The 23,283-nt window shown below is 43.7% G+C and overlaps 1 protein-coding gene across 16 annotated transcripts in view; it reads left to right on the forward strand.

Annotated features, from left to right (window-relative positions):
* ARVCF (ARVCF delta catenin family member) overlaps positions 1-23,283 on the forward strand; it is a 1,214,127-nt gene that overhangs the window by 696,375 nt on the left and 494,469 nt on the right. Inside the window, exon 1 of one of the 16 annotated variants that reach the window (XM_069756224.1) lies at positions 17,322-17,340. The exons of 14 other annotated variants lie outside the window; for them this stretch is intronic. The gene's annotated coding sequence lies outside the window, so the exon portion shown is untranslated. Of the gene's footprint in view, positions 1-17,321; positions 17,341-23,283 lie in introns of those variants that run through there. One more of the 16 variants, XM_069756313.1, reaches the window with a different exon arrangement.

Genomic DNA, 23,283 nt, shown 5'->3' on the forward strand with positions numbered 1-23,283 from the left:
GTCATCTAATTTGACCGTATCGCCTTTCTCCTCTGTCTGAACCGAAACCGATACACCTGCCGATGCCACCTCCAATACCCGACTAGGGCTTACCAACCCACTTCCCGACGGGGGTACCACCCCTCGCCCAGCCAACCACGCCTCCACCGGCGATGCGGCAACCCCAGTTGCCGACCCCCCCTCCAATCTACGCAAAATTTGCGACATATCCTGCATACCTGGCACCTCTGCCACAATCGGCCCACTCCTCTGCCGTTCCTCACACACCGCCACCCGACCTCCCCTAGCTTCCTGCAACCCGGCCCCTGCGGGCGACAAACCAGACATAGACTCATACTCACAACGCTGCGTGGGTGCTGTGTCCCCGCCAGCCGGACCTCCGGATCCCTGTCGCTCCGACCTCCCTTGACGATCACCGCTGGACTCCGACACCTCCTCACCGCGTCGATGCCCTGGGCCCGCGCCCCTGGCCTCCTCGTCACCAGGGGGGACCCGAGCGTGTTGGAACTGCTGCGCCGCTAGCCCTCTCTGCCCCAGGCCCGCGCCCCTGGCCTCCTCGTCACCAGGGGGGACCCGAGCGTGCTGTAGCTGCTGTACCGACCCACTCCTCCGTCCATGGTCAATATCCCCCGCCACCTCACCGTCCGATGGGTAACGGGTAAATGCTGCTCTGTGCTCCGGAGACCTCCTGGGCGACCTCTACCGATCCCCGTGTTCCAACCCGGGCGAGCCCGCCCGGTCGTGTAACATTCTTCGCTCCCGGGCAGGCAGCTCGACACTGCTGCCTGCATCTCTCCCTCCGCTGCGCCGTTCCGTACAAGCGGGACGTATAAGATCTCCCGACCGCTGACCGTCCGCCGCCTGTGTACTCCTCGTGGTCATCCCAGCAGGCACCCTGGGAGGTGATGGGCTGTGGGTGCCTGCCACCGGTAAAGGGTCCGGATTCCTGGCTGCTGCTGCTGCTGCTCTTCCTGGCCGTGCTGCTCCTCCTAGCCGTGCTGCTCCTCCTGGCTGTGCAGCTCTTCCTGGCTGTGCTGCTCCTCCTGGCAGCGCTGCTCTTCCTCTTCCTGCCGCTGCGCGCCCCCTGGGCGCTGTGGATCTGCTGGGGGCAGGGGGAGCGGCGGCCGCTCTCCCTCTGGACACCGGCACAGCAGGAGAAGCCGGTGGAGCGGCGGCTGCGCGTCCCCTGGGAGCAGGAGACCTGACAGGAGCTGGGGAAGCTACGGCTGCGCTCTGCCTGGATCGCGCAGGCCGCACTTCCGGTCCGGCGCTCCCGGCAGCAGCGGCGGTGTCCTGGGCCCGACTCCCGGCGCCTGCAGGCCGGGTACTTGGATTCCTGCTGGAGCGGGAGCGACCGGAGGGGGCAGCGCCGCCGGACTCACCGCCCGCAGGGTCCCTGGAGGGGCTCCGGAGCCTGCGCCTGCCACGCGCCGGGACTTCGGGAGATCGTCTCTCTGGGGGCCTGGTCCTCCTGCCCCGTGAGCTCTGCCCGGATCCTCCTGCAGCACCGATGATGGAGGCCAGCTGGGCCTCAAGCCAGCCCCCTCTCCTGGACCTGGCCATCTCTCTCAGCTGGGACATCATGGACTCCGCCGACGCCATCCTGCACCGTCTTCCTTCTCCTGAATTAAGGTAGGGAATGGCGGTTTTCCCGCACTTTCCCTACTACCTCCCCCTTCTAAACCCCTCCCCCCCCCTTTCCATTCTCCTATCCCCAGCCGCAGCATTATTTAAAAAGACCGCCCGGCTCAAAGCAGTCATGGGGGGCCTCCTCCCAGCTGCGCTTTGTTCCAGCCCCCATCTTTCTTCTTTGTATGACATTTCTCGTCAGTAGCAGAGCTGTAGCATTATCTATCAGTGGTTTGTTCTAGAGCGCACACTGTTCTCATTATACTTACATTTAAAGATAACTGGACATGTGAACAAGCACACAGCTCATTAAAGTTGGAGCCATGATTAGGATAACTGCTCTGGAAGATGCTGATGGTTTGGGATGATATGTGGGGAGGTGAGCAGATAACTAATGCATAGAATTTAGTGGCCCTAATGCTGAGATGCTGTCAGTCAGTGATGGGCGTGCGATTACAGTTTAAGCTCTGTATACTCTGGGAATGCCTACACCGAAACGTATTTCAGAGTCCTAGGGTTCCGAGTTATATGCTATTTTTCTCTTTTACGGTATGTTGCTTTTTGAATATATTGTCACGACACAGCTGTCGGGTGACCCGGGACGAGGGGCTCCTTCCCTGTCCCTAAGACTAGGGGAGCCCTACCTTGCCCTTCTCCCCGGGATACTTTTTCAGGTGGAGATGTCAGGGCCTCCACCCTTGCTTTCTCTCCTGAGTTAACCCTCCATCCGTTCTCTTCCCCCACCCAGGGAAGAGGGGCGCTACTGTGCACTCTAGTACACCAACCCGACAAACAAAGCAAACGTATCCCCGTGACATATATGTATTTTATCTATTTACCTATTAAGTACTTATACATTCATTGGTCTATTTGTTAGATATATGCTATATCTGATTTTGTATATGACTGGTTTAATGAGAATATAGCAATTTGACTAGCCCCTCACACATGTCTTATGAATATATTTGTCGTGAACTTTCTTATTTTTTCTGCATACTGCTCCCCACTATTTTAATATATTTTAATTGAATATACTACTAAAATGTACACTTTTTACTATATTTTTATATGTCTCTTTTGTGATCTTTCACTTCTTTGGTGTATTCTCTATACACAGATCAGTGACCGAATCCGCACCAGCACCATCCCTGTGACTGAAACTCAAACACTACGGGGAAGAATAAAGTTCATTTACTCCTGGCAGCGGAGGTGAAAGTGCCAGCGTCGGGCAGATTCAGAATGTAACATAGTAACATAGTTAGTAAGGCCGAAAAAAGACATTTGTCCATCCAGTTCAGCCTATATTCCATCATAATAAATCCCCAGATCTACGTCCTTCTACAGAACCTAATTGTATGATACAATATTGTTCTGCTCCAGGAAGACATCCAGGCCTCTCTTGAACCCCTCGACTGAGTTCGCCATCACCACCTCCTCAGGCAAGCAATTCCAGATTCTCACTGCCCTAACAGTAAAGAATCCTCTTCTATGTTGGTGGATAAACCTTCTCTCCTCCAGACGCAAAGAATGCCCCCTTGTGCCCGTCACCTTCCTTGGTATAAACAGATCCTCAGCGAGATATTTGTATTGTCCCCTTATATACTTATACATGGTTATTAACCTGCAGACTAACCCCATATCTGCAGGTTAATAGCGTTTTACGTAACACGGTTTCCTTTATGTTTCAAAACTTTGGGAGAGAGGCAACTCTAAAAAAGCCTTGTGGTCTCTTCATTTTTAGTATGGGTAAAAGTCCAAGAGATCTGACCCCCACGATCATAAAGTGATAGCATCTCCCTGTGATATGCCATCACTTTATAAGATAGGAATTAAGAGATTGATCTTTTATTAATGATTTAAGGTACCGTCACATTCGCTGCAGCGTCGCTGTTTGGTCGCTGGAGAGCTGTCACACAGACAGCTCTCCAGCGACCAACGATCCCGAGGTCCCTGGGTAACCAGGGTAAACATCGGGTTACTAAGCGCAGGGCCGCGCTTAGTAACCCGATGTTTACCCTGGTTACCATCGTTAAAGTAAAAAAAACAACCACTACATACTTACCTACCGCTGTCTGTCCCCGGCGCTGTGCTTCTCTGCACTCCTCCTGCACTGACTGTGAGCACAACGGCCGGAAAGCAGAGCGGTGACGTCACCGCTCTGCTTTCCGGCTGCCCGGGGCTCACCGCCAGAGCAGAGAAGCACAGCGCCGGGGACAGACAGCGGTAGGTAAGTATGTAGTGGTTGTTTTTTTTACTTTAACGATGGTAACCAGGGTAAACATCGGGTTACTAAGTGCAGGGCCGCGCTTAGTAACCCGATGTTTACCCTGGTTACCATCGTTAAAGTAAAAAAAACAACCACTACATACTTACCTACCGCTGTCTGTCCCCGGCGCTGTGCTTCTCTGCACTCCTCCTGCACTGACTGTGAGCACAACGGCCAGAAAGCAGAGCGGTGACATCACCGCTCTGCTTTCCGGCTGCCCGGGGCTCACCGCCAGAGCAGAGAAGCACAGCGCCGGGGACAGACAGCGGTAGGTAAGTATGTAGTGGTTGTTTTTTTTACTTTAACGATGGTAACCAGGGTAAACATCGGGTTACTAAGCGCGGCCCTGCGCTTAGTAACCCGATGTTTACCCTGGTTACCAGCGAAGACATCGCTGAATCGGCGTCACACACGCCGATTCAGCGATGTCAGCGGGAGAGCCAGCGACGAAATAAAGTCCTGGCCTTTCTGCCCCGACCAGCGATATCACAGCAGGGGCCTGATCGCTGCTGCCTGTCACACTGGACGATATCGCTAGCCAGGACGCTGCAACGTCACGGATCGCTAGTGATATCGTCCAGTGTGACGGGGCCTTAAATTTTTTTTAAATTGTTTCCAATTGGCTGTGCATGGCAAGTGATTTTTTAATTACTTTTTATTATAGTGATCTTGTTTAGAGGCCTATTCTTACAATTTAATGGCCCTAAGTCAATTTAGTTTAATGAGATAGACAATCACTCATGTCAAGAACAGTTAAGAGCTTCTGGGCTGGAAGTTTTGCTTAGGTGATAAATGTTTGGAGTTTTAACGCTTGAAATCACATTGTCCTCAGTGAAGGATTTTATGATAAGAAATCACATGACTTAAATTGTCTATAAATCAGCCATGCAGCATGTGTCTTATATTTAGCAATCTACACTGAAATGTCCATTACTGAGCTTCCTATATGTGGTTTGTCCAGTAGGTTCCTGTTTCAGAATAAAGTTAGTAGAGCATTGTGATCTGACCATACACAATCATATGTGTTAGTTTTTTTTAGGATGACTAAAACAAGCAATTAGTTTTTTTTTCAAAATGTATTTCTCATTGAAATAACTACTGTACAGTAGAGATAGAGAAAGGTGCTATATAGTGTGGTAAGGTCAGCCTGACTTTGATGCCTCCTTACTGCTGCAAAAAGATTCCCAAACCAGATACAGGTAAACTAAGTTGTGCTTTTATCTTTATAGTTTTAGTAGTGAGATCATATACAGTATTTAGTCATTTTTATTGTTCAGTGAATAACTTGCACCAAAATGCTACTTTTGGTGATAAATTGATAAGCAACTCCCGTAGAATGTAAGTCCGCAAGGACAGGATCCTCTCCCCTCTGTATCAGTCTGTCATCGTAAATTTGTTTAGTGTAAACTATATCTATAACCCTGTATGAAACCCCTTCTCATGTACAGCACCATGGAATTAATGGTGCTATATAAATAGTAATAATAATAATAACAACTCCAGGAATGCCACCCTTAATGATGTTCTCACTAGAATAATTTGTAAGACAAAAACTTGTGTATGCCTCTATGTAAAATCAGGCACATTGAGGAACAGTTTGGGTCTGATTTGTGATCTGTGTGATTATTATTATTATTTACAGGCCTTTTTCTTGTTCTCGAGCCATGGTGACTTGAGGATAAATGATTTATAGGAAGATCGATCTTGTGTAAGCCTAGATAGGTCCACCCGGGACTTCTGCATTGTTATTTAGATTGCATCAAGCCTTCGGATTGCTGTTCTTAATCTTTGACTTGTTCCTTCTATTCTTTCGACTATGATGCCCTTCTCCAGTGATTGCTCTATTCATATGATGTGTCCAAAGTGGGCAAGTTGTAGCTTGGTGATCCTCGCTTTGAGTGACATATCTGGCTTGGCTTATTCCAAAATTGATTAGTTTGTTCTTGTTGCTATCCATGGTATTGATAACATCTTTTCCAGCACCAAATTTCAAAGGTGTGACAATTCTTCTGTCTTGTTTCTTTATCGTCCAGGTTTCACATCCATATGTTATTACATAAAAAAAATAGACTATGCACTAGCCTTGTCTTTGTCCCCAGTGAGATTGGAAGACCTTGTCCAGTGACTTCATTGTTGATTCACCCATAGCTATTCTCCTATTGACTTCCGGTCTCGTTGCGGCATCTTGAATGATCATTGATCCGAGTAAGATGAAGTTCTTTACAGCTTACAGTTCATCCCTGTCCATCTCAAATGTATTCTGGTCGTACCTGGCTGTTGTCAATATGTTTGTCTTCTTTGTGTTGAGTAGCAGTCCCACATTTAAACTTTCCATCTTGAGACTCAGTAATACGCATTTCATTCCATCTAAGCTCATTGTTATCAGTGTTATATTGTTTAAGATTCTCGATGATTTGTCCAGTAATTTTGATTCCTTCCTTTTTTCAGCAAGTTTAGCCTTCCTGAAAATAGCTAGTGCATATAAATTGAAGAGAAATGGTGGCAGGATGCAGCCTTGTCTGACTCCTCGCTTTACTTTGAACCATGCTGTGTTTCATTCGGACTGTTGCTTCTTTGTCGATGTAAAAGTTCCTAATGAGACTGATCAGATGGTTCAGCACACCCATATTCTTCATGGTATTGCAAGGTTTCTGGTGATTAGCAGAGTCAAAGGTTTTGCGGTAGTAGATGGAGCAAAAATAGATCTCGTTGTATTCTTTGGCCTTTTCTATTATCCATCCAATGTTAGTAATCACATCTCTTGTTCCTCTTCCTTTTCTGAATCCTGCTTGTTCCTGTGGCATCTTTGTCAAACTAAGGCTGTAACATGTTTGTAGGATCTTCAGTAGGATTTTTGCTGGCATGAGCTATGAATGCAATAGTTCTATTATTTCAACGGTCGGTAGCATCTCCTTTCTTCGGAGCAGATTAAACACTGATCTTGTCCAGTTCTTGGCCATTTACCAATTGTCCATATCTGTTGACACAGGTGTGTACTGATATCAACTGTTTGTCAGAAAACTTTATTAGCTCTATTGGAATATTTTCACATCCAGGCGCTTCATTGTTTGACAGAAGTTCTATCGCAGCAATTACTTTGTCTTTCAGGATGTTCGGCTCTCTATCATATCCAGTCTCAGTTTCTTCCCGTATCACTCCCGTATCGAGTTGTTCTTGTAGAGGTGCTCTGTGTACTCTTTCCATCATTTCTTGATCTGTGATATGCATCCTGAATACTGCCATGTACATGGGTTTGGTAGTAATTCCACACCCTTTTTCTCAATGGTGGTTTAGTTGCTTTTAGTGTGTTTAGCATCTTTGCTACAATTAAATATTAGCTTTCCACCATTTGTCTCTTGAATTTGTGGCTGGCTTGAGGTAGCCGATTAGAACAGGCAGAGATAAAATGTAAAGTACACAGGCAGAACAGAGACAGTGAGAATCAAAATCCTAAAGGTACCGTCACATTTAGCGACGCTCCAGCGATATAGACAACGATCCGACCTAAACTGGATCGCTGGAGCGTCGCTGTTAGGTCGCTGTAGAGATGTCAAACACAGCAACTCCAGAACGATGCAGGAGCGATCCAGTGACGTACTTATTGTTCTCGCTGGTTGTTAGCTCTGTGAAAAAACATTGCAGGCATCGTTGCTTTTGCTGTCAAACATGACGAATCACGCCGACCGGACGACCAAATAAAGTTCTGGACTTTCAGCTACGACCAGCGATGTCACAGCAGGATCTTGATCGCTGCTGCGTGTCAAACACAACGAGATCGCTATCCAGGACGCTGCAACATCACGGATTAACATAGTAACATAGTAACATAGTTAGTAAGGCCGAAAAAAGACATTTGTCCATCCAGTTCAGCCTATATTCCATCATAATAAATCCCCAGATCTACGTCCTTCTACAGAACCTAATTGTATGATACAATATTGATAGTAACATAGTTAGTAAGGCCGAAAAAAGACATTTGTCCATCCAGTTCAGCCTATATTCCATCATAATAAATCCCCAGATCTACGTCCTTCTACAGAACCTAATTGTATGATAGTAACATAGTAACATAGTAACATAGTTAGTAAGGCCGAAAAAAGACATTTGTCCATCCAGTTCAGCCTATATTCCATCATAATAAATACCCAGATCTACGTCCTTCTACAGAACCTAATAATTGTATGATACAATATTGTTCTGCTCCAGGAAGACATCCAGGCCTCTCTTGAACCCCTCGACTGAGTTCGCCATCACCACCTCCTCAGGCAAGCAATTCCAGATTCTCACTGCCCTAACAGTAAAGAATCCTCTTCTATGTTGGTGGAAAAACCTTCTCTCCTCCAGACGCAAAGAATGCCCCCTTGTGCCCGTCACCTTCCTTGGTATAAACAGATCCTCAGCGAGATATTTGTATTGTCCCCTTATATACTTATACATGGTTATTAGATCGCCCCTCAGTCGTCTTTTTTCTAGACTAAATAATCCTAATTTCGCTAATCTATCTGGGTATTGTAGTTCTCCCATCCCCTTTATTAATTTTGTTGCCCTCCTTTGTACTCTCTCTAGTTCCATTATATCCTTCCTGAGCACCGGTGCCCAAAACTGGACACAGTACTCCATGTGCGGTCTAACTAGGGATTTGTACAGAGGCAGTATAATGCTCTCATCATGTGTATCCAGACCTCTTTTAATGCACCCCATGATCCTGTTTGCCTTGGCAGCTGCTGCCTGGCACTGGCTGCTCCAGGTAAGTTTATCATTAACTAGGATCCCCAAGTCCTTCTCCCTGTCAGATTTACCCAGTGGTTTCCCGTTCAGTGTGTAATGGTGATATTGATTCCCTCTTCCCATGTGTATAACCTTACATTTATCATTGTTAAACCTCATCTGCCACCTTTCAGCCCAAGTTTCCAACTTATCCAGATCCATCTGTAGCAGAATACTATCTTCTCTTGTATTAACTGCTTTACATAGTTTTGTATCATCTGCAAATATCGATATTTTACTGTGTAAACCTTCTACCAGATCATTAATGAATATGTTGAAGAGAACAGGTCCCAATACTGACCCCTGCGGTACCCCACTGGTCACAGCGACCCAGTTAGAGACTATACCATTTATAACCACCCTCTGCTTTCTATCACTAAGCCAGTTACTAACCCATTTACACACATTTTCCCCCAGACCAAGCATTCTCATTTTGTGTACCAACCTCTTGTGCGGCACGGTTTCAAACGCTTTGGAAAAATCGAGATATACCACGTCCAATGACTCACCGTGGTCCAGTCTATAGCTTACCTCTTCATAAAAACTGATTAGATTGGTTTGACAGGAGCGATTTCTCATAAACCCATGCTGATATGGAGTTAAACAGTTATTCTCATTGAGATAATCCAGAATAACATCCCTCAGAAACCCTTCAAATATTTTACCAACAATAGAGGTTAGACTTACTGGCCTATAATTTCCAGGTTCACTTTTAGAGCCCTTTTTGAATATTGGCACCACATTTGCTATGCGCCAGTCCTGCGGAACAGACCCTGTCGCTATAGAGTCACTAAAAATAAGAAATAATGGTTTATCTATTACATTACTTAGTTCTCTTAGTACTCGTGGGTGTATGCCATCCGGACCCGGAGATTTATCTATTTTAATCTTATTTAGCCGGTTTCGCACCTCTTCTTGGGTTAGATTGGTGACCCTTAATATAGGGTTTTCATTGTTTCTTGGGATTTCACCTAGCATTTCATTTTCCACCGTGAATACCGTGGAGAAGAAGGTGTTTAATATGTTAGCTTTTTCCTCGTCATCTACAACCATTCTTTCCTCACTATTTTTTAAGGGGCCTACATTTTCAGTTTTTATTCTTTTACTATTGATATAGTTGAAGAACAGTTTGGGATTAGTTTTACTCTCCTTAGCAATGTGCTTCTCTGTTTCCTTTTTGGCAGCTTTAATTAGTTTTTTAGATAAAGTATTTTTCTCCCTATAGTTTTTTAGAGCTTCAATGGTGCCATCCTGCTTTAGTAGTGCAAATGCTTTCTTTTTACTGTTAATTGCCTGTCTTACCTCTTTGTTTAGCCACATTGGGTTTTTCCTATTTCTAGTCCTTTTATTCCCACAAGGTATAAACCGCTTACACTGCCTATTTAGGATGTTCTTAAACATTTCCCATTTATTATCTGTATTCTCATTTCTGAGGATATTGTCCCAGTCTACCACATTAAGGGCATCTCTAAGCTGTTCAAACTTTGCCTTCCTAAAGTTCAATGTTTTTGTGACTCCCTGACAAGTCCCCCTAGTGAAAGACAGGTGAAACTGCACAATATTGTGGTCGCTATTTCCTAGATGCCCGACCACCTGCAGATTTGTTATTCTGTCAGGTCTATTAGATAGTATTAGGTCTAAAAGTGCTGCTCCTCTGGTTGGATTCTGCACCAATTGTGAAAGATAATTTTTCTTGGTTATTAGCAGAAACCTGTTGCCTTTATGGGTTTCACAGGTTTCTGTTTCCCAGTTAATATCCGGGTAGTTAAAGTCCCCCATAACCAGGACCTCATTATGGGTTGCAGCTTCATCTATCTGCTTTAGAAGTAGACTTTCCATGCTTTCTGTTATATTTGGGGGTTTGTAACAGACCCCAATGAGAATTTTGTTACCATTTTTCCCTCCATGAATTTCAACCCATATGGACTCGACATCCTCATTCCCTTCGCTAATATCCTCCCTTAAAGTGGACTTTAGACAAGACTTTACATAGAGACAAACCCCTCCTCCTCTCCGATTTTTACGATCCTTTCTAAACAGACTGTAACCCTGTAAGTTAACTGCCCAGTCATAGCTTTCATCTAACCATGTCTCGGTTATTCCCACTATGTCAAAGTTACCTGTAGATATTTCTGCTTCTAGTTCTTCCATCTTGTTTGTCAGGCTTCTGGCGTTTGCGAGCATGCAGTTTAGAGGATTTTGTTTTGTTCCAATCTCCTCACTGTGGATTGTTTTAGAAATGTTCTTACCTCCCTTCTGAGTATGTTTTCCTGGGTCGTCTTTGTTCGAGTCTAATGTTTTTCTTCCCGTCCCCTCTTCTTCTAGTTTAACGCCCTCCTGATACAATATTGTTCTGCTCCAGGAAGACATCCAGGCCTCTCTTGAACCCCTCGACTGAGTTCGCCATCACCACCTCCTCAGGCAAGCAATTCCAGATTCTCACTGCCCTAACAGTAAAGAATCCTCTTCTATGTTGGTGGAAAAACCTTCTCTCCTCCAGACGCAAAGAATGCCCCCTTGTGCCCGTCACCTTCCTTGGTATAAACAGATCCTCAGCGAGATATTTGTATTGTCCCCTTATATACTTATACATGGTTATTAGATCGCCCCTCAGTCGTCTTTTTTCTAGACTAAATAATCCTAATTTCGCTAATCTATCTGGGTATTGTAGTTCTCCCATCCCCTTTATTAATTTTGTTGCCCTCCTTTGTACTCTCTCTAGTTCCATTATATCCTTCCTGAGCACCGGTGCCCAAAACTGGACACAGTACTCCATGTGCGGTCTAACTAGGGATTTGTACAGAGGCAGTATAATGCTCTCATCATGTGTATCCAGACCTCTTTTAATGCACCCCATGATCCTGTTTGCCTTGGCAGCTGCTGCCTGGCACTGGCTGCTCCAGGTAAGTTTATCATTAACTAGGATCCCCAAGACCTTCTCCCTCTCAGATTTACCCAGTGGTTTCCCATTCAGTGTGTAATGGTGACAATGATTCCTTCTTCCCATGTGTATAACCTTACATTTATCATTGTTAAACCTCATCTGCCACCTTTCAGCCCAAGTTTCCAACTTATCCAGATCCATCTGTAGCAGAATACTATCTTCTCTTGTATTAACTGCTTTACATAGTTTTGTATCATCTGCAAATATCGATATTTTACTGTGTAAACCTTCTACCAGATCATTAATGAATATGTTGAAGAGAACAGGTCCCAATACTGACCCCTGCGGTACCCCACTGGTCACAGCGACCCAGTTAGAGACTATACCATTTATAACCACCCTCTGCTTTCTATCACTAAGCCAGTTACTAACCCATTTACACACAATTTCCCCCAGACCAAGCATTCTCATTTTGTGTACCAACCTCTTGTGCGGCACGGTATCAAACGCTTTGGAAAAATCGAGATATACCACGTCCAATGACTCACCGTGGTCCAGCCTATAGCTTACCTCTTCATAAAAACTGATTAGATTGGTTTGACAGGAGCGATTTCTCATAAACCCATGCTGATATGGAGTTAAACAGTTATTCTCATTGAGATAATCCAGAATAACATCCCTCAGAAACCATTCAAATATTTTACCAACAATAGAGGTTAGACTTACTGGCCTATATTTTCCAGGTTCACTTTTAGAGCCCTTTTTGAATATTGGCACCACATTTGCTATGCGCCAATCCTGCGGAACAGACCCTGTTGTTGTTGTTGTTGTTGTCGTTCTCATCGTAAAGTTGCTCAGTGTGAAGGTACCTTTAGACAAGAAGTGAATGTGTAGCTTAACTATCTACTTTATCTAAGCTGAACTTCTCTGATAGAGTAGAGTTAAAAGGTTTTTCCTCTGTCATAATATTAATAGCCTATCCTTTGTCCATCAATATAAAATTGGTGCGGTTTGTCTCACTGTCCCCTATCAACTATCTATTACCTGCTCCAGCCACAACCAGATGTAAAAATGTACGGAGTAGAACACCACATCTCCATCACACTGTTTAGTGGTCATTCCAGGCAGTGCAGTTCAGCGTCAATTAATTTAATAAGCCCCTTTAAGGCTGCCATCACACTAGCAGTATTTGGTCAGTATTTTACATCAGTATTTGTAAGCCAAAACCAGGAGTGGGTGATAAATACAGAAGTGGTGCATATGTTTATATTATACTTTGCCTCTAATTGTTCCACTCCTGGTTTTGGCTTACAAATACTGATGTAAAATACTGACCAAATACTGCTAGTGTGACGGCAGCCTAAGAAGCAGCCAATAAAAGAAAAATAAATTAAAAAAAGGAATCACAGTTAATGTGATGGGTTTTCCAGTGAATATTGACAGCAATTCTTAAAAGTAATGCTACTGTAGTTTAGCTCTATTAAAATTTCTGATCAGGATAAAAAATAAAGATTATTATTATTATCAGGATGTCACAGACATAGCCGGCCTTAGCTATGTTTAACCCGTGCGATTGCACAGAGTGCTGGGCGCCAGACTCCAGTTAGGGGCGCAATGGACCTTTTTCCTATTTCTTATTGTCCCCTCTTCTGCCGGACTTTCTTTTTTGCAGGGGTTGGGTACCCCTAGGGAGCTAAAGTCTGATAGGCTGCAAGTTAGTGAGGGAGGGACAAACGATGAGCACAGCAATGATTGGTCAAGTCAGTGGCTTCGGTCTACCACTCTACCAATCAGAAAGCAGAGTGCAAGCTGCCAGAGTGAAGGCAGCGCTGAGGATGGGAGAAGATCTGCTGCCTCCAGTAAGCACCTGCCTGCTGCAAAATGACACAGCCCAGGTATGTAAGCTCAGGAACTGTGCTGTCACTGGATATTGCTTTTATTGTGTGGAGGGTCCTCCCGAAACCTGTCCCCAGAGCAGGTGGGGGGAGGAGGTGGCCATCTAATTCTCAGATACAGGCATTAAATTATTGGGTGAGAGGACTACAGCCCTGTTCTGGATGCTGTATATCTCCAGCATGCCCCTTGACATTATCTGATCCCCTCCTCCCTTATACTACAGACAGGACATGTCTACAAGGTACAGCATGTCCCCTTGACATCATCTGATCCCCTTCCCTCTTATACTGCAGACAGTACAGGACCACAAGTTCTAGCATGTCCGTGACAGCATCAGATCCCTTCCCCCCTTATACTGCAGACAGGACAAGACTACAGTGTCCAGCGTGCCACCCAAAAAACCATCTGATCCCCTCCCCCTTACACTACAGACAGGACAGGACTACAAGCTCCAGAATGCCTCTGACATCATATGATCCCCCTTATACTGCAGACAGGACAGTACTACAAGGTCCGGCATATCCCTGACATCATCTGACCCCCTCCCAAATTATACTGCAGACAGGACAGGACTACAAGCTCCAGCGTGCCACTGACATCATCTGATCCCCCTTATACTGCAGAAAGGACAGGTCTACAAGATCCAGCAAGCCACTGACATCCACTGATCCCCCTTCGCACTTATACTGTAGACAGCACTATAAGCTCCAGCATGCCCCTGACATCATCTGATCCCCTCAAGTAGTAAAAAGAAAAACAAAAAACAAATCTAAAGAGAGTAGCGATGGAACGGTAGAGACTGATTTTCGTATTGGCTATACACTTGAACTGTGCGGGTCAATATGACCTATTAAAGTCTGTTAATGTTCACATTTAGCTACTCTAAGCGTGTTACATTAAAAATTAAAATCAACATCTCAGTTTGCTTTAGAAAAAGTTTGTACATGTTCACTTATTGCTATAGTTGAGCATTCCTACAGTATGCACAGGAATAACTCACATGTACTTTATATAAATATTTACTACAACTAGAACATGTAATATTTGTGTTATCACATGAAGATGGACAAATGCTGCTTCTTTTCCTTTTCTAGAGGCCGTGGACTCGTGCTGTTGAGCATGCTGCTGGATACGGTTTACTATGGCTGCTGCTCCTTCACTTCTGGGTTTTGCTTTCCAAGTGACTTTCCTAATTCGTCCAGAAAGAGTCTTCGTTTATGCAGTTTACTTGGGTTCCGATCAGGGTTTATTTAACGCCATTAAACAAATGCATTGTAGGCAGATACATCTACAAAGTTGTAAAGTAAAACCATTGGCCACCGATTAGTTTTGTGTCTGCTTGTGTACGTAGCTATTAGTTGATCTTGTGTATCAACCTCTTTGGTGAATTATAATCTAATATCATCTGCGGCTTTTTGTCATCTCTACTACGTACTGCAATGTCATGGTGCATCGGGCTCATTAGAATGACCTGTTTGTTTTTTTGGGGAATGTAAGAAAACACTGTCGGGTCTCCAGTAAAGTAAAACTTTGAACTATGAAGATCTCTTTTGCCAATGATACTTTGCAGCAGTTCAGGCTTGCTTTTTCTTATAGTGCCCAGCATTGTTAGTTTTTGTTTTAGCAACAATTGCCCCAGTCGGTACAATGTAAAAAAGTTGTCACATGTCATATTTCGTCCTGTTTGTCCATATGTCAAATCTGAAACAACTCGCATACCCTGATTCTTTTTAGGTTTTTCTCCAGGCTTTTTTCCTGTATATACCTGAGCATTTAGAGCATATGAACTGCTGCCACAAAGTGTCGATATCTTGATGCCGTACTTTGCTGGCTTAGGCCGGTTTCACACATCAGTGCGTCCGGTACGTGTAGTGACAGTTTTCTCATGTACTGGAGTCACTGACACACGACCCATTCATATGAATGGGTCTATTCACATGTCAGCGGGTTGTGATGGACCGTGTGTCCTTGTGCAAAACACGCAGACATGTCCGTTTTTATCCGGACACACAGGCCGCCAAATATGCCACGTGTACACTGTAAGCGTTGTTCCCCTGCATGTGGTACTGAACGAGGCTTTCATCCATTGTCCCCTGCTCTGCCAGCGAGCAGGGGAAATTGAATGAGAGGAAAAACAGACGTGGGGTCCCCCCTATATTTATAAACCAACCCTGCAAAACTCACACGTGCGGGCTGCTATTCTCAGGCTGGTAAGGGGCCATGGATATGGCCCCGCCAGCCTAAAAACAGCAGCCCGCAGCTGCCCAGAAAAGTCGCATCTATTAGATGTGCCAATTCTGGAGCTTTGTCCAGTTCTTCCCACTAGCCCTGTAGCGGTGGCAAGTGGGGTAATGAGGGGTTAATGTCACCTTCCTATAGTAAGGTTACATTAAGCCAGCTTGGTAATGGAGAGTTGTTAAAGGATTAATCAAACACCACACAGTAAGAAAAAAGTATTTTAATGAAATAAAACAATATACACAGTTTTTCCATCTTTATTAGTATGCCATTCCAAGCAAAGCCCTCGATCTCCTGTAAAAAATGTCAAAATAATAAACCAACAATATACCCATACCTGTCCAGCGTACAGTCAGTCCCACGCAGTAATCCATATCTAGGGGAATGTACAGTTTACAACCGGGAGTGCTGCTAATGCGACCGCTCCCCGCTGTAAACTACTGGGGAATGAATGAAATGCTGGGAGCGGAGCTTCAGTGACTAGCGGTGACATCACAGACTGACGTCGTTGTAGAGCTGTGTGTCTTAATAAAGCAGAGTTGTGTACGCTCATGTAGAGTTGCTTATATGTTGATGTAGCAGAGCTCTGTATGTGGGGGGGTGTAATGTACTGTGAATACAGTGTATTGTATTGTGCTGGTAACCTAGGCCAAAAGCAGTGCACTCAGCTGCACACAGAGCATGTGGTGTGATCCAGCAGGACCCAGATGTGGACAGTGACACATGATGACCATAACAGTGCTGGAAACAGCCGAAAACGGAGACCAGTAAGTTTATGGGAGTTGCTGAAACAGCCAAGTGCAATTATGAGACTCTTTGTGGCATATCCTGTGATATCCCATAAATATTGTTAATCATAAAGGCCATCATAAGATGGTAATAGTCACATGTTTTTCAAAGGTGACCTTTTGTCTGTATTGTCTTGGAAGTTGAAAAGACTAAAAATCTCACAATGATTCATGCATTATATATTACTGTATTTTTGATTAGAAAATTTTTCAGTGTTATGTCTCTTACAACTGTGGGACCCAATACTGATGTAGAGAAAATGAATTATTACTTCCTTATGAGACCTAGCGATTTCTAGTTCATGTTTCCTTCTCAGAATTTGTTGTACACCAGTTAAATGTAATAACTATACCCCAATTCTTTCTACTCGTGGCTTTTCCCCTTGGCCCTTATGTAGCAGTGCTGGGTAGAGGAACGCAATAATCAGGGCTGCATGCATCACATTACAATCTAGTCTAAGCAATGCTGTCTCTGATTTTCAGGAATGAATGTCTGGAAAATGTAAATCCAGGTAAATTATCTGAGTAATATTTGACATGTCTGGGTGAAGCCTCCAGTTTATTCTTAGCTGCAGAGGATAAGATGCTGAGCTCATATTGCATCAGTGAGGCTGACGCTTATGAATGACATGTCTAAGGAATGTAAAACTATGAATTTAATCAATAGTCTATCTAGGAACATTCGGTTATACTGGTCTTCGTCAAATTACCGTAACTATTTTGTTTCTTTGTTCTGTTTTATGTTTTAAAGACACTGAATCATAAATGTGAGCAGAACATCATTCAAAGGAAGCATGTACCCCATCAAGTCCCTGCTGTAGAATGATGAAATCTCTGAGCAGTTCCAAAAGGTTTTAAAGTACTACTCCACGGTTTGTTTTTTGTTTCCCTACAGGATAAGTATCAGTAATGTATGCTCCCTTGGTGTACTAAAATACTTACCTGTTTCCATCCTCTGCTGTGCCCAGTGCTGCTCTGATCATTTTCTGTACCACATGACCAAAGTTGTGATCTGCTGTTAGTTGGGAAGATTGGAAATACTTAATGTAAATCTATGACACTCAGATTGCGGTTCTCATAGACTCATATTGAGAGGTAGTGATCATTAGCAGTGACTTCCGGCTAGTAAAAGCTGCCGTTACAATGACACTCAGATTGCAGTTCTCATAGACTCATATTGAGAGGTAGTGATCATTAGCAGTGACTTCCGGCTAGTAAGAGCTGCCGTTACAATGACACTCAGATTGCGGTTCTCATAGACTCATATTGAGAGGTAGTGATCGTTTGCAGTGACTTCCGGCTAGTAAGAGCTGCCGTTACAATGACACTCAGATTGCAGTTCTCATAGACTCATATTGAGAGGTAGTGATCGTTAGCAGTGACTTCCGGCTAGTAAAAGCTGCCGTTACAATGACACTCAGATTGAGGTTCTCATAGACTCATATTGAGAGGTAGTGATCATTAGCAGTGACTTGCGGCTAGTAAGAGCTGCCGTTACAATGACACTCAGATTGCAGTTCTCATAGACTCATATTGAGAGGTAGTGATCATTAGCAGTGACTTCCGGCTAGTAAGAGTTGCCGTTACAATGACACTCAGATTGCGGTTCTCATAGACTCATATTGAGAGGTAGTGATCGTTAGCAGTGACTTCCGGCTAGTAAGAGCTGCCGTTACAATGACACTCAGATTGCAGTTCTCATAGACTCATATTGAGAGGTAGTGATCATTAGCAGTGACTTCCGGCTAGTAAGAGCTGCCGTTACAATGACACTCAGATTGCGGTTCTAATAGACTCATATTGAGAGGTAGTGATCGTTAGCAGTGACTTCCGGCTAGTAAGAGCTGCCGTTACAAGATTGTGGAGATTGACCAGAGCGGAGACAGAAGAAGATGGCATGTATTTCACAACATACAGGGAACATACCTTAATGATACCTATCTGGAGGTAACGTAAAAAAAAAACTGGAGTGATGCTTTAAGCTTTTTTCATTCTCAAGGTCAGTCGTAAACAAGATTTTAGAGTTCTTCCGTTATGTATTAAAATACCTTATCTGGATTACGTCTTCAATATTCTGTTCTGTGGATGTTGCAGCAAAAGTAGCAAACTTACCAGAAACTTGTCAGGATTTGGATTTGACCCAGAAGTGGATATCCAGCATGCCAGGGAGAATTACGGAAGTTTTGAACATAAGGGTCAACACTGTAAATTTTGAGCTTCCCATAAACTTAACAGTCGTGTCCTTTTTATCATGTAAAATGTCCCCAGTGCGTTGTTAGTGATGCAATGGGCGTTTCATTAAAAAAAGGTGGTCTAATCATGTGCAAAAAGCACTTTATATAGTTACATCCTACCTTCTCATTTAGTCATAGGGGTGTGCTTCATTTCATTCTGTCACTGACGTCACTCAAATCTGCTTTGAAAAATCCTGCGCTTGCACAGTGTGTATTATGGAACCGCACTTGCGCAGTGTCAATCATGTGTGCACTCTGAAGCTGCGTGTAGTATTCAGCTCCACTGACTGTGTGCGGCCGGAGCCGCTCATCACAGTGCAAGCGCGGGTAGCCGCTCGTCATAGCGCATGCACAGCTCCCCGATTGGCACTGCACAAGCACAGGATTCGTCAAGGCGAATTTGAGTTACATTGGCGCAACCCCAGATCATTCAAATTGTCTGGATGGCGAAAACCATGACTAAATCAAATGAAGCACACCCCTATGACTAAATGAGCAGGTTCGAACTAACTATATAAAGTCATTTTTGCACATGATTAGCCGTTTTAATGAAAAAGTGGCCCAGCTTTTTCATCTGTCTCATTAGGAGGCGGGTGGTTCTTTGAGAGCCCTAATGAAAATTGTCCATCCCTATAACCCAGAAATCTTGCATCCATTTTATGTGCTGCTTTACTCCTCTAAGAGGACTCCACAAGTCTCCTCTCAGGACAGAGGTTCCTTCGGTCCCTTCCCTATTACAGCCACACCCACTTTGGCATAATAAAACAATCATAGAACTATCAAATCTGGAATGGAGTCCTACAGGTGCTTCTCGTAAAATTAGAATATCATCAAAAAGCTAATTTATTTCAGTTCTTCAATACAAAAAGTGAAAGTCATGTATTAAGTAGAGTAATTACAAACAGAGTGATTTATTTAAAGTGTTTATTTCTGTTAACCCCTTAATCCCATATGACGTACTATCCCGTTGAGGTGACCTGGGACTTAATTCCCAGTGACGGGATAGTACGTCATATGCGATCGGCCACGCTCACGGGGGGAGCGCGGCCGATCGCGGCCGGGTGTCAGCTGACTATCACAGCTGACATCCGGCACTATGTGCCAGGAGCGGTCACGGACCGCTCCCGGCACATTAACCCCCGGCACACCGCGATCAAACATGATCGCGGTGTGCCGGCGGTACAGGGAAGCATCGCGCAGGGAGGGGGCTCCCTGCGTGCTTCCGTGAGACGATCGGTACAAGGTGATGTGCTCACCTTGTACCGAGCGTCTTCTCCCTGCAGGCCCCGGATCCAAAATGGCCACGGGGCTGCATCCGGGTCCTGCAGGGAGTACTTCCGGGTCGCCTGCAGGTGCTGGTAAGCCTGCAACGATGTCAGTGAGATCGCCAATCTTACAGAGTGCTGTGCAAACTGTAAGATCGGCGATCTGTGATGTCCCCCCCTGGGACAAAGAAGAAAAAAAAATTTCCACATGTGTAAAAAAATAAAAAAAATAAAAAAATTACTAAATAAATAAATAATAAAAAAATATTATTCCCATAAATACATTTCTTTATAAAAAAAAAAAAAACAAAACAATAAAAGTACACATATTTAGTATCGCCGTGTCCGTAACGACCCGACCTATAAAACTGTCCCACTAGTTAACCCCTTCAGTGAACACCATAAGAAGAAAAAAAAAAACGAGCCAAAAAACAACGCTTTATTATCATACCGCCGAACAAAAAGTGGAATAACACGCGATCAAAAAGACGGATATAAATAACCATGATACCACTAAAAACGTCATCTTGTCCCGCAAAAAATGAGCCGCCACAAAGCATAATAAGCAAAAAAATAAAAAAGTTATAGTCCTGAGAATAAAGCGATGCCAAAATAATTATTTTTTCTATAAAATAGCTTTTATCGTATAAAAGCGCCAAAACATAAAAAAATGATATAAATGAGGTATCGCTGTAATCGTACTGACCCGATGAATAAAACTGCTTCATCCACTTTACCAAACGCGGAACGGTATAAACGCCTCCCCCAAAAGAAATTCATGAATAGCTGGTTTTTGGTCATTCTCCCTCACAAAAATCGGAATAAAAAGTGATCAAAAACTGTCACGTGTGCAAAAATGTTACCAATAAAAACGTCAACTGGTCCCGCAAAAAACAAGACCTCACATGACTCTGTGGACCAAAATATGGAAAAATTATAGGTCTCAAAATGTGGAGACGCAAAAACGTTTTTGCTATAAAAAAAGCGTATTTTAGTGTGTGACGGCTGCCAATCATAAAAATCTGTTATAAAAAAAGCTATAAAAGTAAATCAAACCCCCCTTCATCACCCCCTTAGTTAGGGAAAAAATAATAAAATTAAAAACATGTATTTATTTCCATTTTCCCATCAGGGTTAGGGCTAGGGTTAGGGTTGGGGCTAGGGTTGGGGCTGGGGTTAGGGCTAGGGTTAGGGCTAGGTTTGGGGCTAGGGTTGGGGCTAGGGTTAGGGTTGGGGCTAGGGTTAGGGTTGGGGCTAGGGTTAGGGTTGGGGTTAGGGTTGGAGCTAAAGTTAGGGTTAGGGTTGGGGCTAAAGTTAGGGTTAGGGTTGGGGCTAAAGTTAGGGTTAGGGTTGGGGCTAAAGTTAGGGTTAGGGTTGGGGCTAAAGTTAGGGTTTGGATTATATTTACGGTTGGGATTAGGGTTGGGATTAGAATTAGGGGTGTGTCAGGGTTAGGGGTGTGGTTAGGGTTTCCGTTGGGATTAGGGTTAGGGGTGTGTTAGGGTTTCAGGTAGAATTGGGGAGTTTCCACTGTTCAGGCACATCAGGGGCTCTCCAAACGCGACATGGCGTCCGATCTCAATTCCAGCCAATTCTGCGTTGAAAAAGTAAAACAGTGCTCCTTCCCTTCCGAGCTCTCCGGTGCGCCCAAACGGGTTTACCCCAACATATGGGGTATCAGCGTACTCAGGACAAATTGGACAACAACTTTTGTGTTCTAATTTCTTCTCTTACCCTTGGGAAAATAAAAAATTGGGGGCAAAAAGATAATTTTTGTGAAAAGAAATGATTTTTTATTTTTACGGCTCTACATTATAAACTTCTATGAAGCACTTGTTGGGTCAAAGTGCTCACCACACATCTAGATAAGTTCCAGGGTCTACTTTCCAAAATGGTGTCACTTGTGGGGGGTTTCAATATTTAGGCACATCAGGGGCTCTCCAAACGCAACATGGCGTCCCATCTCAATTCCAGTCAATTTTGCATTGAAAAGTCAAATGGCGCTCCTTCCCTTCCGAGCTCTGCCATGCGCCCAAACAATGGTTTACACCCACATATGGGGTATCAGTGTACTCAGGACAAATTGCACAACAACTTTTGTGGTCTAATTTCTCCTGTTACCCTTGGTAAAATAAATCAAATTGGAGCTGAAATAAATTTTGTGTGAAAAAAAGTTAAATGTTCATTTTTATTTAAACATTCCAAAAATTCCTGTAAAACACCTGAAGGGTTAATAAACTTCTTGAATGTGGTTTTGAGCACCTTGAGGGGTGCAGTTTTTAGAATGGTGTCACACTTGGGTATTTTCTATCATATAGACCCCTCAAAATGACTTCAAATGAGATGTGGTCCCTAAAAAAAAATGGTGTTGCAAAAATGAGAAATTGCTGGTCAATTTTAACCCTTATAACTCCCTAACAAAAAAAAATTTTGATTCCAAAATTGTGCTGATGTAAAGTAGACATGTGGGAAATGTTACTTATTAAGTATTTTGCATGACATATCTCTGTGATTTAAGGGTATAAAAATTCAAAGTTGGAAAATTGCGAATTCAAAATTTTCGCCAAATTTCCATTTTTTTCACAAATAAACGCAAGTTATATCTAATAAATTTTACCACTAACATGAAGTACAATACGTCACAAGAAAACAATGTCAGAATCGCCAAGATCCGTTGAAGCATTCCAGAGTTATAACCTCATAAAGGGACAGTGGTCAGAATTGGAAAAATTGGCCCGGTCATTAACGTGCAAACCACTATCGGGGCTTAAGGGGTTAATGTTGATGATTATGGCTTACCGTCAATGAAAACCCAAAAGTCATTATCTCAGTATCTTAGAATACTTTATAACACCAGCTTGAAAAACTATTTTAAAATCTGAAATGTTGGCCTACTGAAATGTATGATCAGTAAATGCACTCAATACTTGGTCGGGGCTCCTTTTGCATCAATTACTGCATCAATGCGGTGTGGCATGGAGGAGATCAGCCTGTGGCACTGCTGAGATGTTATGGAAGCCCATGTTGCTTTGATTTTACTGTGTTAAAGCACTAAAGGGACAGTATTGTTACAGAATTTGCTGGGGAAATATTATAATGTACATGCATCAAATGGTTAACATCCAGCGCCTATTTAGACAAATGAAATAATTTATAATTGGCACACTCCAGAAATGTGATGCAAAGGGGAATATTTAATGTACATACAGTAGTCACAAACGTTTCGGTCCGCGTGGACCTTCATCAGTGTGCTACAGGGACAAAAACCAATATATAATGTGCATAAACATAGATACAAAGGGAAAAACATAAGAAA

Source organism: Ranitomeya imitator, chromosome 1, assembly GCF_032444005.1.
Source record: "Ranitomeya imitator isolate aRanImi1 chromosome 1, aRanImi1.pri, whole genome shotgun sequence".
Classification (NCBI taxonomy): Eukaryota; Metazoa; Chordata; class Amphibia; order Anura; family Dendrobatidae; genus Ranitomeya; species Ranitomeya imitator.